Raw genomic sequence first — 11,614 nt, forward strand, 5'->3', positions numbered from 1 at the left:
TTTACCAAGGCTAGATTTATGACCAAGGATGTGATCTACCCTGAAGAATGTTCCATGTGCACTTGAGAAAAAAGGTGAAATTCATTGTTTTGGGGTGAAATGTCCTATAGATATCAATTAGGTCCAACTGCCCCATTGTATCATTTAAAGTTTATGTGTCCTTGCTGATTTTCTGTTTGGTTGATCTTTCCATAGGTGTGAGTGGGGTATTAAAGTCTCTCACTATTATTGTGTTACTGTTAACTTCCCCTTTCATACTTGTTAGCATTTGCCTTACATATTGCAGTGCTCCTATGTTGGGTGCACATATATTCATAATTGTTATTATCTTCTTGGATTGATCCTTTGATCACTATGTACTGTACTTGTCAGTTTTCACAGCCTTTATTTCAAAGTCTATTTGATCTGATATGAGTATTGCTACTCCTGCTTTCTTTTGGTCTCCATTTGCATAAAATATCTTTTTACAGCCTTTCACTTTCATTCTGTATATGTCTCTTGGCTTGAGACGGTCTCTTGTAGACAGCATATACAGGGATCTTGTTTTGTATCCATTCAGCCAGCCATTGCCTTTTGGTTGTGGTATTCAACCCATTTACATTTAAGGTAATTATTGATAAGTGTGACCCCATTGCCACTTACTTTGTTGTTTTGGGTTCAAGTTTACAAACGTGTGTTTCCTGTCTAGAGAAGATCCTTTAGCATTTGTTGAGCTGCTTTGCTGGTGCTGAATTCTTTAGCTTTTGCTTGTCTGTGAAGCTTTTGATTTCTCCTTCATATTTGAATGAGATCCATGCTGAGTACAGTAATCTGGGTAGTAGGCTTTTCTCTTTCATCACTTTAAGTATGTCCTGCCATTCCCTTCTGGCTTGAAGAATTTCTATCCAACGATCAGCTGTTATCCTTATGTGCATTCCCTTGTGTGTTATTTGTTGCTTTTCCCTTGCTGCTTTTAAAATATTTTTTTGTGTTTGGGCTTTATTAATTTGGTTAATATATGTCTTAGGATGTTTTTGTCTTGGGTTTATCCTGTTTGGGACTATCTGGGTTTCTTGGACTTTAGTGGCTATTTCCTTCCCCATTTTAGGGAAATTTTCAACTATTATCTCCTCACATATTTCCTCATGCCCTTTCCTTTTGTCTTCTTCTGCTGGGACTCCTATGATTCGAATGTTGGGATATTTAACATTGTTGCAGAGGTCTCTGAGGTTATCCTCATTTGTTTTAATTCTTTCTTCTTTTTTTTCCTCTCTGCTCCATTTATTTCCACCATTCTTTCACCTCACTTATCCTCTCTTCTGCCTCAGCTATTCTACTGTTGTTTCCCTCCGGAGTGCTTTTGATCTGAGTTATTGCATTATTCATTATTGATCAACTCTTCTTTATTTCTTCTAGGTCCTTGTTTAACACTTCTTGCATCTTCTCAGTCCTTGTCTCAAGACTATTTATCTGAAACTCCATTTGGTTTTCAAGATTTTGGATCATCTTTACTATCATTATTCTGAATTATTTTTCAGGTAGACTCCCTATCTTCTCCTCTTTTGATTGGTTTGGTGGGCATTTACCATGTTCCTTTACCTGCTGAATATTTCTCTGCCTTTGCATTTTGTTTAGATTGCTGTATTTGGGGTGATCTTTCTGTAGGCTGGAAATCTGTAGTTCCTTTTTGTTGTGGAGGCTGCTCCCTGTGGGTTAGTTTTGACTAGTGGGTTGTCAAGCTTTCCTGGTTAGGGAAGCTTACATCTGTATTCTGGTTGGTGGAGCTGGATCTCTTCTCTCTGGAGTGCAATAAAGTGTCCAGGAATGAGTTTTGGGGTGTCTATGGGTTTGACATGACTTTGGTCAGACTGTATTTTAGTGTTCAGGGCTGTGTTCCTATGCTGGAGAATTAACATGGTATGTCTTGCACTGGAACTTGTTGGCTCTTGGATGGAGCTTGGTTTCCATGTAGGTATGGAGGCTTTTGGATGAGCTCTTGTCGATTAATGGTTCTGGAGTCAGGAGTTTCCTAGTGTTCTCAAGTTTTGGATTTAATCCTCCTGTCGCTGGCATTCAGTCTTATTCTACAGTAGCCTTAAGACTTCTCCATATATACAGCACAGATAATAAAAGATCTAGGTTAACAGTGAAACAATTCTCCACAGTAAGGGACATCCAGAGAGGTTCACAGAGTTACATGCAAATGGGAAGAAGGATGAGGGAGATAGAGGTGACCAGGAGGAAAGGAGGAGCAGTCAAAAGGCTAGACAGCAATCTAGCCAGTAATTACTTCCCTATGTGCTCACCACAGTCTGGAACACCCAGAGAGGTTCACAGAGTTACACAGAGAGGAGAAGAGGGAGGAGGGAGATAGAGGTGACCAGGAGGAGAAGAGGGGCAATCAAAAGGGGAGAGACTGATCTAGTGGATAATCAGTTCCCTAAGTGTTCTCCACAGCCTGGAACACCCAGAGAGATTCACAGAGTTAAGTAGAGAAGAGAAGGGGGACGGAGGAGATAGAGATGACCGGGGGGAGAAAAGGGAGAGTCAAAAGGGGAGAGAGCAATCAAGCCAGTAATCACACCCCTAAGAGAAAATGGATACTGACGATTATATTCTTAAAGGTAAAAAATTGATAACAAATACCAGAAATTAAAGATTAAAAATCTAGAGTAGAGGTTACACTCTCAAAAATACAATATTAAAAATACAAAATAAAATCAATCATAAAAACTATGAAAAAATATATATATGGAATTTGCTTTTAAAGTAGGGTCTGTTTTTGGAAGGTGATAGTAGGTTATAAAAATGAAAATTAAAGGGCTAAGAAATAACTTTAAAATGTAAAAAATTAAAAAGTGATAATAGTAAAAATATATCTAGGAATTTCTCCTGAGCTGTTGTGGGCACTGTGGGGTCAGTTCAGTTTCAGATAGTTCCTTGTTCCACCTTGAGAAGACTCAAGGTCTATAGACCCCTTCCAAAACTTAGTCAGTGTTAACTACAGGGTTTTAATCTGTTGCATCTGTCACTTCCAGAGTGGTTTCCTCTTCTTTGTTTATTTTGGCTTCCTCTCTTTCCAAGTCTCTTCAGTGTCTAATTTCCACTCTGACACAAGGGGGCAAAGATGGTCACTTAGTTAGGTTCACTTGTTAAGTTGTGTTGTGGGGAGGGAGGAACACAGCAAACAAATATCGCTGGTGTGTTTGGGGAGTGCTTGCAGTGCATGGACCACAGTGGGTCTGCCCCAGCTCAAGGAAGCATGTGCTTTCCTGGCCTAAACTGCTCAGGTTTCAGGTTGCTCAGCAGGGGCACTGTCCCAAGCAGACGCTGTGTTTTGTGCCCTTCCCAGGTCCGAGCAGCTCAGGCAACCAGCTGCTTGGCGAACACACTGTCCCAGGTGGGCTATGCATCTTAATCACCTTCCTGGTCCCAGCTGCTTGGTTTCCCAGGTGCGCTGTGAGAGGACTCTCTCAGGTGTGCCATGTGTCTCCTCTGGGTAGGGTAGTTGATCTCAGGCTGCGACCCTCCTGCGGATGTCAACCGTTCAGGATCCCAGGAAGACTTATATAGCACCTGGGAGCCTGCTCTCAGTTTGTTGGAGGATGCTGGTCTGTAGGGCTGAGAATGGAATAGCCCTTGGCCTTCCAGCTCTGGCTGTCACCTGCCTGCCTCTGCCTCCTGTGGTGGGGGAGGGACCTGTGTGCATCTGGCTAGCTCTCCTTTGGTATCACTCAGTCCTTTGTTCTGTGAGAGGGCCAGGCTGTGCATTAGGTTAGAGCCTTTTGCAGGAAGGTTTTTTTTTTTTTTTCCTCTCCCTGCCTATCTTACAGTTTGGATTGCTATCTCAGGTAAGCTCCCTCAGATTGTTCTCAAGGCATTCAGGCCCGGTCCTTACCCTAAGCATTCAAGCCGCTCCTCCCTGTTCAGCCCCTGCTCACTAGTGGCCAACCCGAGCATCTGGGCTACTTCTCTGCTGGTAGTTGCCGTTAGGTGCGTATTCTGAGGTTATTTTATTTGCTTGTTTGTTTGTTTTTTCCTGCCGGTTATGTTGCCCTCTGAGATTCCAAAACTCCCCACAGACCTGCCAGTGAGAGGGTTTCCTACTGTTTTGAAACTTCTTCACAACTCCCTCCCCACAGCGGGTCTCTGTCCCTAACTCTTTTAATTCTCTTTTTCTCTTTTATATTTTGTCCTACCTCCTTTCAAAAAGCATGGGCTGCCTTTCTGGGTGCCTGGTGTCCTCCACCAGCGTTCAGAAGTTGTTTTGTGGAAGTTGCTCAGCATTCAAATGGTCTTTTGATGAATTTGTAGGGGAGAAAGTGGTCTCCTTGTCCTATTCCTCCACCTTCTTGCTTTTTAAACTTTTGTATTTACCACAGGATTGACTGTGTGGTGGTTTATGTTATAACCTCCATGTTTGTAGTCATATGGTTCACTATGAAGGAGAACGGTTTTAATACATATTTTGTTAAATACCTTTCTCGAAAATTATTTCTCTGGACGCCATCATTTTAAAGAACACTCTGTCACTTTTATTTTCATTCTTATAATTTTTTGTAATTTGTCCCTGGTTACTTCAGTGAGTGGTTGAATTATGACTCTTGTAGGGATCAGTATTGTAACTTCCATACTTCTGAATTGAAGCACATCTGTTTTGAGGATATTTTATTTTTTCAATCTGGGGTTTAGTAAATTTCTAATATGTGCTACTTTTTGTGCATTCTATTTTAGAAGGCAAAACAGTTGATTCCCCCACCCTCTCAACCCTCCAACTATGCTTAATTCGAGAGTATTGTGAAAGTAGCAAAGGCACTGACGTTACTACCCCCTCACAGCATTCTGAGTTTAGAAGAGATGCTGCCAGGACATCTATAGATTTCACAATAATCCCCAGACGTGAAGCTCATTGAGGTTTAGAAAAATCAACTTTTCAAAGCTCATTTGTGCCAGTCACACTTTTGAAGTCAATGACATACTTTATTCTCTGCAGTTTGTTTTTGCTCATTTAAGGATCTTGCTGTATCAGGGCCTGCTTTACTTTGACAATTAGTGCTTCTTCTCACCCCTTTGGAAAACAGGGTGGGTGATGAAGAATTGGTTGAGAATGTTTGTGATGGACTTCTACTGAAATGGATGATTTAGCCCAGCCTTTTTTGTCATGGTTTTCTTCTCTTTCTTGTGGATTTGTCCTGAGTAGTAATCAGTTCTGTGGACATAACTCACATTTTTGTGGCCTCCCTTTTGAATCTTGAGAGCCAGGAGAAGTATGGAACCTGAGGACCCAGAGGACAGAAGCCAACAGGGACAGAGAGGGATTTTCCTCCAGATTTGTAGTGCACAAAGTTGTTTCATTCTGATTCTTTGTGACCCCATGGACTGTAGTCCACCAGGCTCTTCTGTCCTTGGGATTCTCAGAGCAAGAATACTAGAGTGTGTTGCCATGTCCTCCTTCAGGGGATCTTCCTGACCCAGGGATCAAACCAATGCCTTTTTTGTCCACATGCATTGGCAGGGGGGTTCTTTACCACTAGCACCTCCTGGGAGGTCCCCAGATTTGCACTAGACTTTGGAAATCTGAAAGGTGATTTATTTCCTTTCTATTATCTTTATTGTCTAGCTGAGGGATTGTCCAGAGAGAAGGCCTTAGTAAGTGCTTTACAGCCTCTGTCACTGAACCCAGGTATGCTGCTGTCATGTGTGCACCACAGACAACATTCAGGGGATAGATTTGGCTGTTATTTCTTAACAAGAGTTCATTTACAAACACTGGCTGCAGTTAGGCAGCCCCAGGTCTATACTTAGGTAATACATAACAGGTAAATTTATTGTGTCAGTTTGACTTTCTTTCCATCTCTAGCCATGTGTGGTCATCAGCCAGTCATATAATATAGTACTGATATATGATAAAAACTGAATCACTCTCCTGAAAAATACAGGTCCTCTCCCTATGTTGTGTTGCTCACTGTCCAAGGGGCTGCCAGGTGGGCAGGTACAGTGGCACAGTATTTCATGGGGGACTGATAATTGAGTGGTCTATGTGACTGGAGCATACTGTCCACTGTGAGGGGTAAGGGTGGGAGAGGCATCTGTAAAGAGTGTCGTTGGTACCCAGAGCCATTGGTGGAGTCTTCTGGTAGATGGATTTAGGAATTGGAACTCAATCACAGTGGGGAACCGCTGGAGGGTTTTAATCAGAGGAGAGAGCATTCTAGGTGCTTGTGGAGTCTTGACCTAGGGTTGTTCTGTGGGTCTGACTTGGAGGCTGGAAGATTCTGTGGAAGATGGTGTGGGAATCCGAGAGTGTGGAGGTGCTGTTCTTAGCTATGGGAGCAGTGCTGGGGATGATGAAGGGGCAGATGATACTGGTAGACTAGTGGTGCTCAAATGTGAGCAGGCATTAGAATCACCTGGAGGACTTGGGAGCATACTTGTTGTTCAGTTTAGGTCTTATGGAATTTGAGGATAATATACTGAAAGATATGCAAAAGTAATCAATTATTTGAGCCTAGGGGGAGAGAGATGGAGTCTCTGATTGTGCAGACGATCCCTGAAGCTGTTAGGCATTGAAGAGTGCCCACAGGATGAGAATCCAGCAGGGCCTGACATGCAGATGAACATTTATGCAATGGGCAGGGGAAAGCTGCATGGGACAGGTGAAGAGCAGTTAGAGAGGTGGGGCAGAGAGAGATAAAAGACAGATGGAAGAGTAAGTGATACCAAACCATGCTAAGAGGTCAAGGAAGAGTGAGGTTGAAAAGTAGTCATTGAATTTGCCAAAATTACTGTTAGTAACCTTGCAGATGTAGAGAGCAGTCTAGGTTGGATGTATGTGTGTTTTTTGAGGGGATGCTGGCCATGTCTCTGCATGTTGAAGCTGGATGAAGGGCCAGGGTGAGCTGGGGAGAAAGGAAAGGGTCAGTGCAGGAGTGTGGTGAGCAACAGAGGCCTTGAGTCAGGGTTGTGATGAGAGTAGAAGGAGAAATACCTTTTTAAATAAAAGCCTGGGCGTGTTTAGAGCATGTGCAGATGCTGACAGGAGGGACCCTATAGAGAAGGAGAATTGATGGATAGCATGTTGTCCTCAGAGTGTCAGAGGGATAGGAAGTGTAGCTCAGCTCAGGGTTGGCCTGGGACACGACTAGCAACACCTGTGTGTGAAGAGAGACCGGGAAAGGGGGATGCAGTGCAAGTGGGCTTTCTTTATCTGTGGCTCACGGGAAGGTGAGGGGATGCTGGCAGCGTCCGTGTTTGCTGTGCGTTAGGAGACTTTGACCTCTGCACTGAGTGAGTAGGGGCTTGTAAGGGCAAATGTTTAAAAATAGTGTGGAAATGTTTCATGTGGATGCACAGAACCATCACTGAAGACTGGCAGGGTGAAAGGGGGTACTTCTGGGGACTGGTGGGGGTACAGGGTAGGGATATGTTGGTTTCTCCCCAGCACTGGGTGCAGCAAAGGTGAAACAGTGCACACCTCTCTGGCTGGTGCTTTGCTGGATGGTGATACATCTGAAGGTCAGTGATGATGGGAATTGGGAGTAGAGTTGACAGGTGAGGTCACTTGAGCTCAGAAAGGAGTGACTTACCTGTGGCTGAAGTACTTTGGACAGCCAGAAATCTGTCTCCTGACAGTCAGGTCAGTTGCTTTTCTCCACACCACCCTGCCTTCGTGAAACAGATTCTCAATTTCCCTGTGTTCTTGGTGGTTAATAGTCCCAGCACACTCATTAATGAGGTTGGGTATGAGTGTTTTCTTTAACAAAGTACTCCTGTGACCTCTGTGAATTTTCTGTAAAGAATTTTGGACATTTTTAAAGCTGTTTGAGAAAGATGCTGGGGATCCTTGTAGTAAATACTAGGGATTCAAAGATCGAAGACAGCCTAGGAAGAGTGGAGCAAGTATTAGTAGCCTGAGAAATCTGTGTGAAAAATAAGGACCTCAGATGTACTTTAAATACTGCCCTCAGAGGAGGACTTTTAAAATGAGAATGTTTCCATGATGATTCATGCAAAAATGTTGGTGTCACTGGTTCACTTGGAACAATCGCCTGGAAGAAGATCAGTTTTGGTCAGAGACTGAAGGGATGGGCTAAGGGTGCTACGCAGAAATGTGTTGGCATGTCCAGATACCCATGAGTTTAGAGAGACCACACTTGAGCCTGCAGGTAGGAGTACGTTGCTTGGGTGTCATCACCATTGTTTTCAAAAGCCAAACTTCTTGAGGCACCTGATGGTCCATAGTGAAAGTCTTACAGATTCTGTGAGAGGCATGAGAATAGGCTAGCCTTGAAAGCAAAGTCAAAATATAACTGAAATTAGGGATTGGTGTGAATGGAATCTGAAAATGGCCTCATTTTGTAGTAAATATTGGTTGTATGTTGTCTGTATATCTATTGAAGGTGGATAGGGAAGAGGACAGTTAGGCACGTGGAGTCCTTGGGTCACAGGACACAGTGGAGAAAACCTTTCTTTCTAGTTTTCTATTACAAATGCAGCCAATATTTACTAAAATGGGAAGGGAGATTCAGATTACAAGTAGATGGCAGCAGAAGCCAAGGCAAGATCCGAGAAGTAATCCTGCATGACGCAGCTTAGATGCCAATCTTGACTTAATGCTTTGCAAAAGGAGCTGTTCGGGAGACAAGCTCTGTGATTCCTGCACCTAGTGGGAGAGGGTCTTTGAGGGGCCCTGTTGGTGCATCCACCACCCTTCTGCCCTGGTGTCAGTTACAAAACTGAAATACAGTGGTCTTCGTATGCTGACTGATTTCACAGTATTTGGGAAAAATATGTGCTGAAGTTTGCTATCTAATAAGACATAATTTACTCCCACAGAGGATATATTGATTTGATTTAAAAATCTGTCAATTTATTGGTTGCTCATTTGATAGTGTAATTTCAGTTGGCAACTGCAATGGGCACATAGTTTAAAGTGGTATCATGGGACTTCTCTGGTGGTCCAGTGGCTAGGACTCTGTGCTTCCACTGCAGGGGGCCTGGGTTTGATCCCTGGTTAGGGACCTAAGATCTCACATGCAGTGCAGCATGGCCATAAAAGAAGAATTTCATCCTGACAAAGCAGAAGTTTGAGACTCGCTGTGAATACCAGCAGTGAGGGCCTACAGGTGGGTGACGCTTGCCTCAGTGTGAGCAGGAAAGCATGGGAGGGATGATTAGGTCCACGGCAAATGCAGGTTGAGTGAGTTCACATGGTCTGGTTGGTTGCCACAGTCCAGGAGTTAGGAATGAGGAGATTCAGGGAACTGGGACTTATTTCTTGCTCTTGATGCCATGGGACACATCCTGTAGATGATCTGGGGCTTTGAGGATCGTGGTAACAAAACTAAGTGGTTTCCAAACTTCAGCACTTCTCTGCTTTGCAGAATAAGTAAATGAATAAGTGTGCCAGTAGCAGTGAAGGGGGAAGATGAAAGTGGTCTCAGGTCCCCTATCTTTGTCATCAGGGAGCTTTTTTTCTGTTTTTTAAGTGTTTATTTTCACAGTGCCTCCCCCAAAGTAGACCTTTCCCCAAAAGGGAAAGTGGAAGCATTAGTCACTCAGTTGTGTCTGATTCTTTGTGACCCATGGACTGTAGCCCGCCAAGCTCCTCTGTCCATGGTATTCTGCAGGCAAAAAGACTGGAGTGGGTTGTTACTCCCTTCTCCAGGGGATCTTCCCCAGGAATCAAACCCGTGTTTCCTGGGTTGCAGACAGATTCTTTACCATCTGAGCCACCAAGAAGGCCTCAATGAATTCCGTTTTTACAGCTATATCATTAACAGCAAAAACCTATGAAAAGCAGTCAGCATGTTGAAGGGCCAAGCACTCGGCTGAGTGTTTAACAGGGATCACTTATTAGATTAATTTAAATTTAAACCATTTGCTTATTTAATCCTACTTTCATTTTATGATGTGAAAACTGAAACTTAATGTCACTTGGTAAGTCACATAGTTTTGTCAGCAGCAGATGGAATCCAAATCCAGAAAAGCTGACTCCACATCTGGTGCCTCATCTTCACCTCCCACAGCGGACCTGTTGCCAAAGCTGTTGATTCAGAGACACTACTGCCATCACACAGGCAGGGGCAAAGACCTCCAACCCCTGCCCCCTCCGTAGTAGAGCATCCTCCCATAAGTTATGGGTGGCCATCAGCCTATAGGCATGGTTCTCTGTGGAGCACGTGGTTCTGAAGTGTTTACTACTGAACAAAATCCATGTGTAAGTGGACCTGCATCATTCCGACCCAAGTTGTTCAAGGGTCAGCTTTCTCTCTAGAAACTTGGGCCTTGTTTGTCTTCCTTGCCATCACTCTGGTGTAGCTCACTTAAGCCTCTTACTTGGCTTCCATGGTTCCCTTCTGCCCCTCAGCTCCTTCCCCACAGATGAATGATCCAGTCACACCTGCTGAAGCTGCTCACCCTCACCTGAGGTGACACCAGAGCCCTCACTCACACCTGCAGGGTCCTTTCAGTGACCTCCTGGCTGGGGCTGTATCCTCATCTGCTACTCCTCTATGCCACATTAGTATGCTGCCCAGAGAGCTTCCTAAGATTCTAACCTGGCCCCTGCTCTTGGAAAGTTCGATTGCCTGGGCCTGAGGTTGACTTCTGGAAATAGGGGTTTTGATCAGCCAGCGTTGGGAAGGCCTTGCTCTTCGAAATATATTCTGTGAAAATTAGTTACTGCTTCTCCATGGAAGCTGTTTTTTTTTTTTTTTTCCCTTTAACTCCAAGGAGTTCCTACCTTTGAATTCTCATGAGGTTGAGCTCAGCTGATGAGGGCTGCTGGGCTAACACAAACTTAATGACCCAGGCTCTTTCCCAGATGGCTCATTAAGGCTTTAGTTCCCTTTCTGTGTGTCATTGAAAAACTACTCAGCTGAGAGAGATGAAGCTGGTGGTTGATGGAATCTTCAGTGTAGCTAATGCCATATCTAATTCCTTACAGGAACGTCCTCTGTTCAATTCTTTCATTGTTCTTATTTGAAAAAAGTTGAGAGGTAAAATGCAGATATTCAGACCTGGAAGTGTAACTCTGAATAAATCCCTATCTTTAACAAAAAAGATGATTAAATTTCATCTTATTTAATATTTACTGTGGCCCAAGGCCTAATTCTGATTTTCCTTCCTTTATATATTTATAAGCATGTTCTTCTGAATTTTACTTTTGAAGTATAAGGGTTTGTGGAACATTGAAGTTACAGAATACGAAGATTGAGAATAAAATAATTATTTGTGTGTTTGTCAAAATCTCAAACAATCTTGGAGAGAAAAATTTTAAACCTTTTCAGTAATCTTGTCTACAGGGTATGTATTGTAGATTAAGAAGTTATGTAATGCATGCACAGATATAATGGGTTTTTTTACAGATTAATTTTTATAGATATTTTTATCTCTACTATTATCACATACTCAGTATTTCTGGGGGTTTCCCAGGTAGCACAGTGGTACAGAATCCACCTGCCAATGTAGAAAATGCAAGAGATGTGTGTTTAATCTCCTTGCGTCAGGAAGATTCTCTGTAGTAGGAAATGGCAACCTGCTCCAGTATTCTTGCCTGGAAAATCCCATAGACAAAGGAGCCTTGTGGGCTACAGTTCATGCGGTTGCAAAGAGACACAACTGAATGACTGAG

This window comes from Capricornis sumatraensis, chromosome 1 (genome assembly GCF_032405125.1).
Source record: "Capricornis sumatraensis isolate serow.1 chromosome 1, serow.2, whole genome shotgun sequence".
Classification (NCBI taxonomy): Eukaryota; Metazoa; Chordata; class Mammalia; order Artiodactyla; family Bovidae; genus Capricornis; species Capricornis sumatraensis.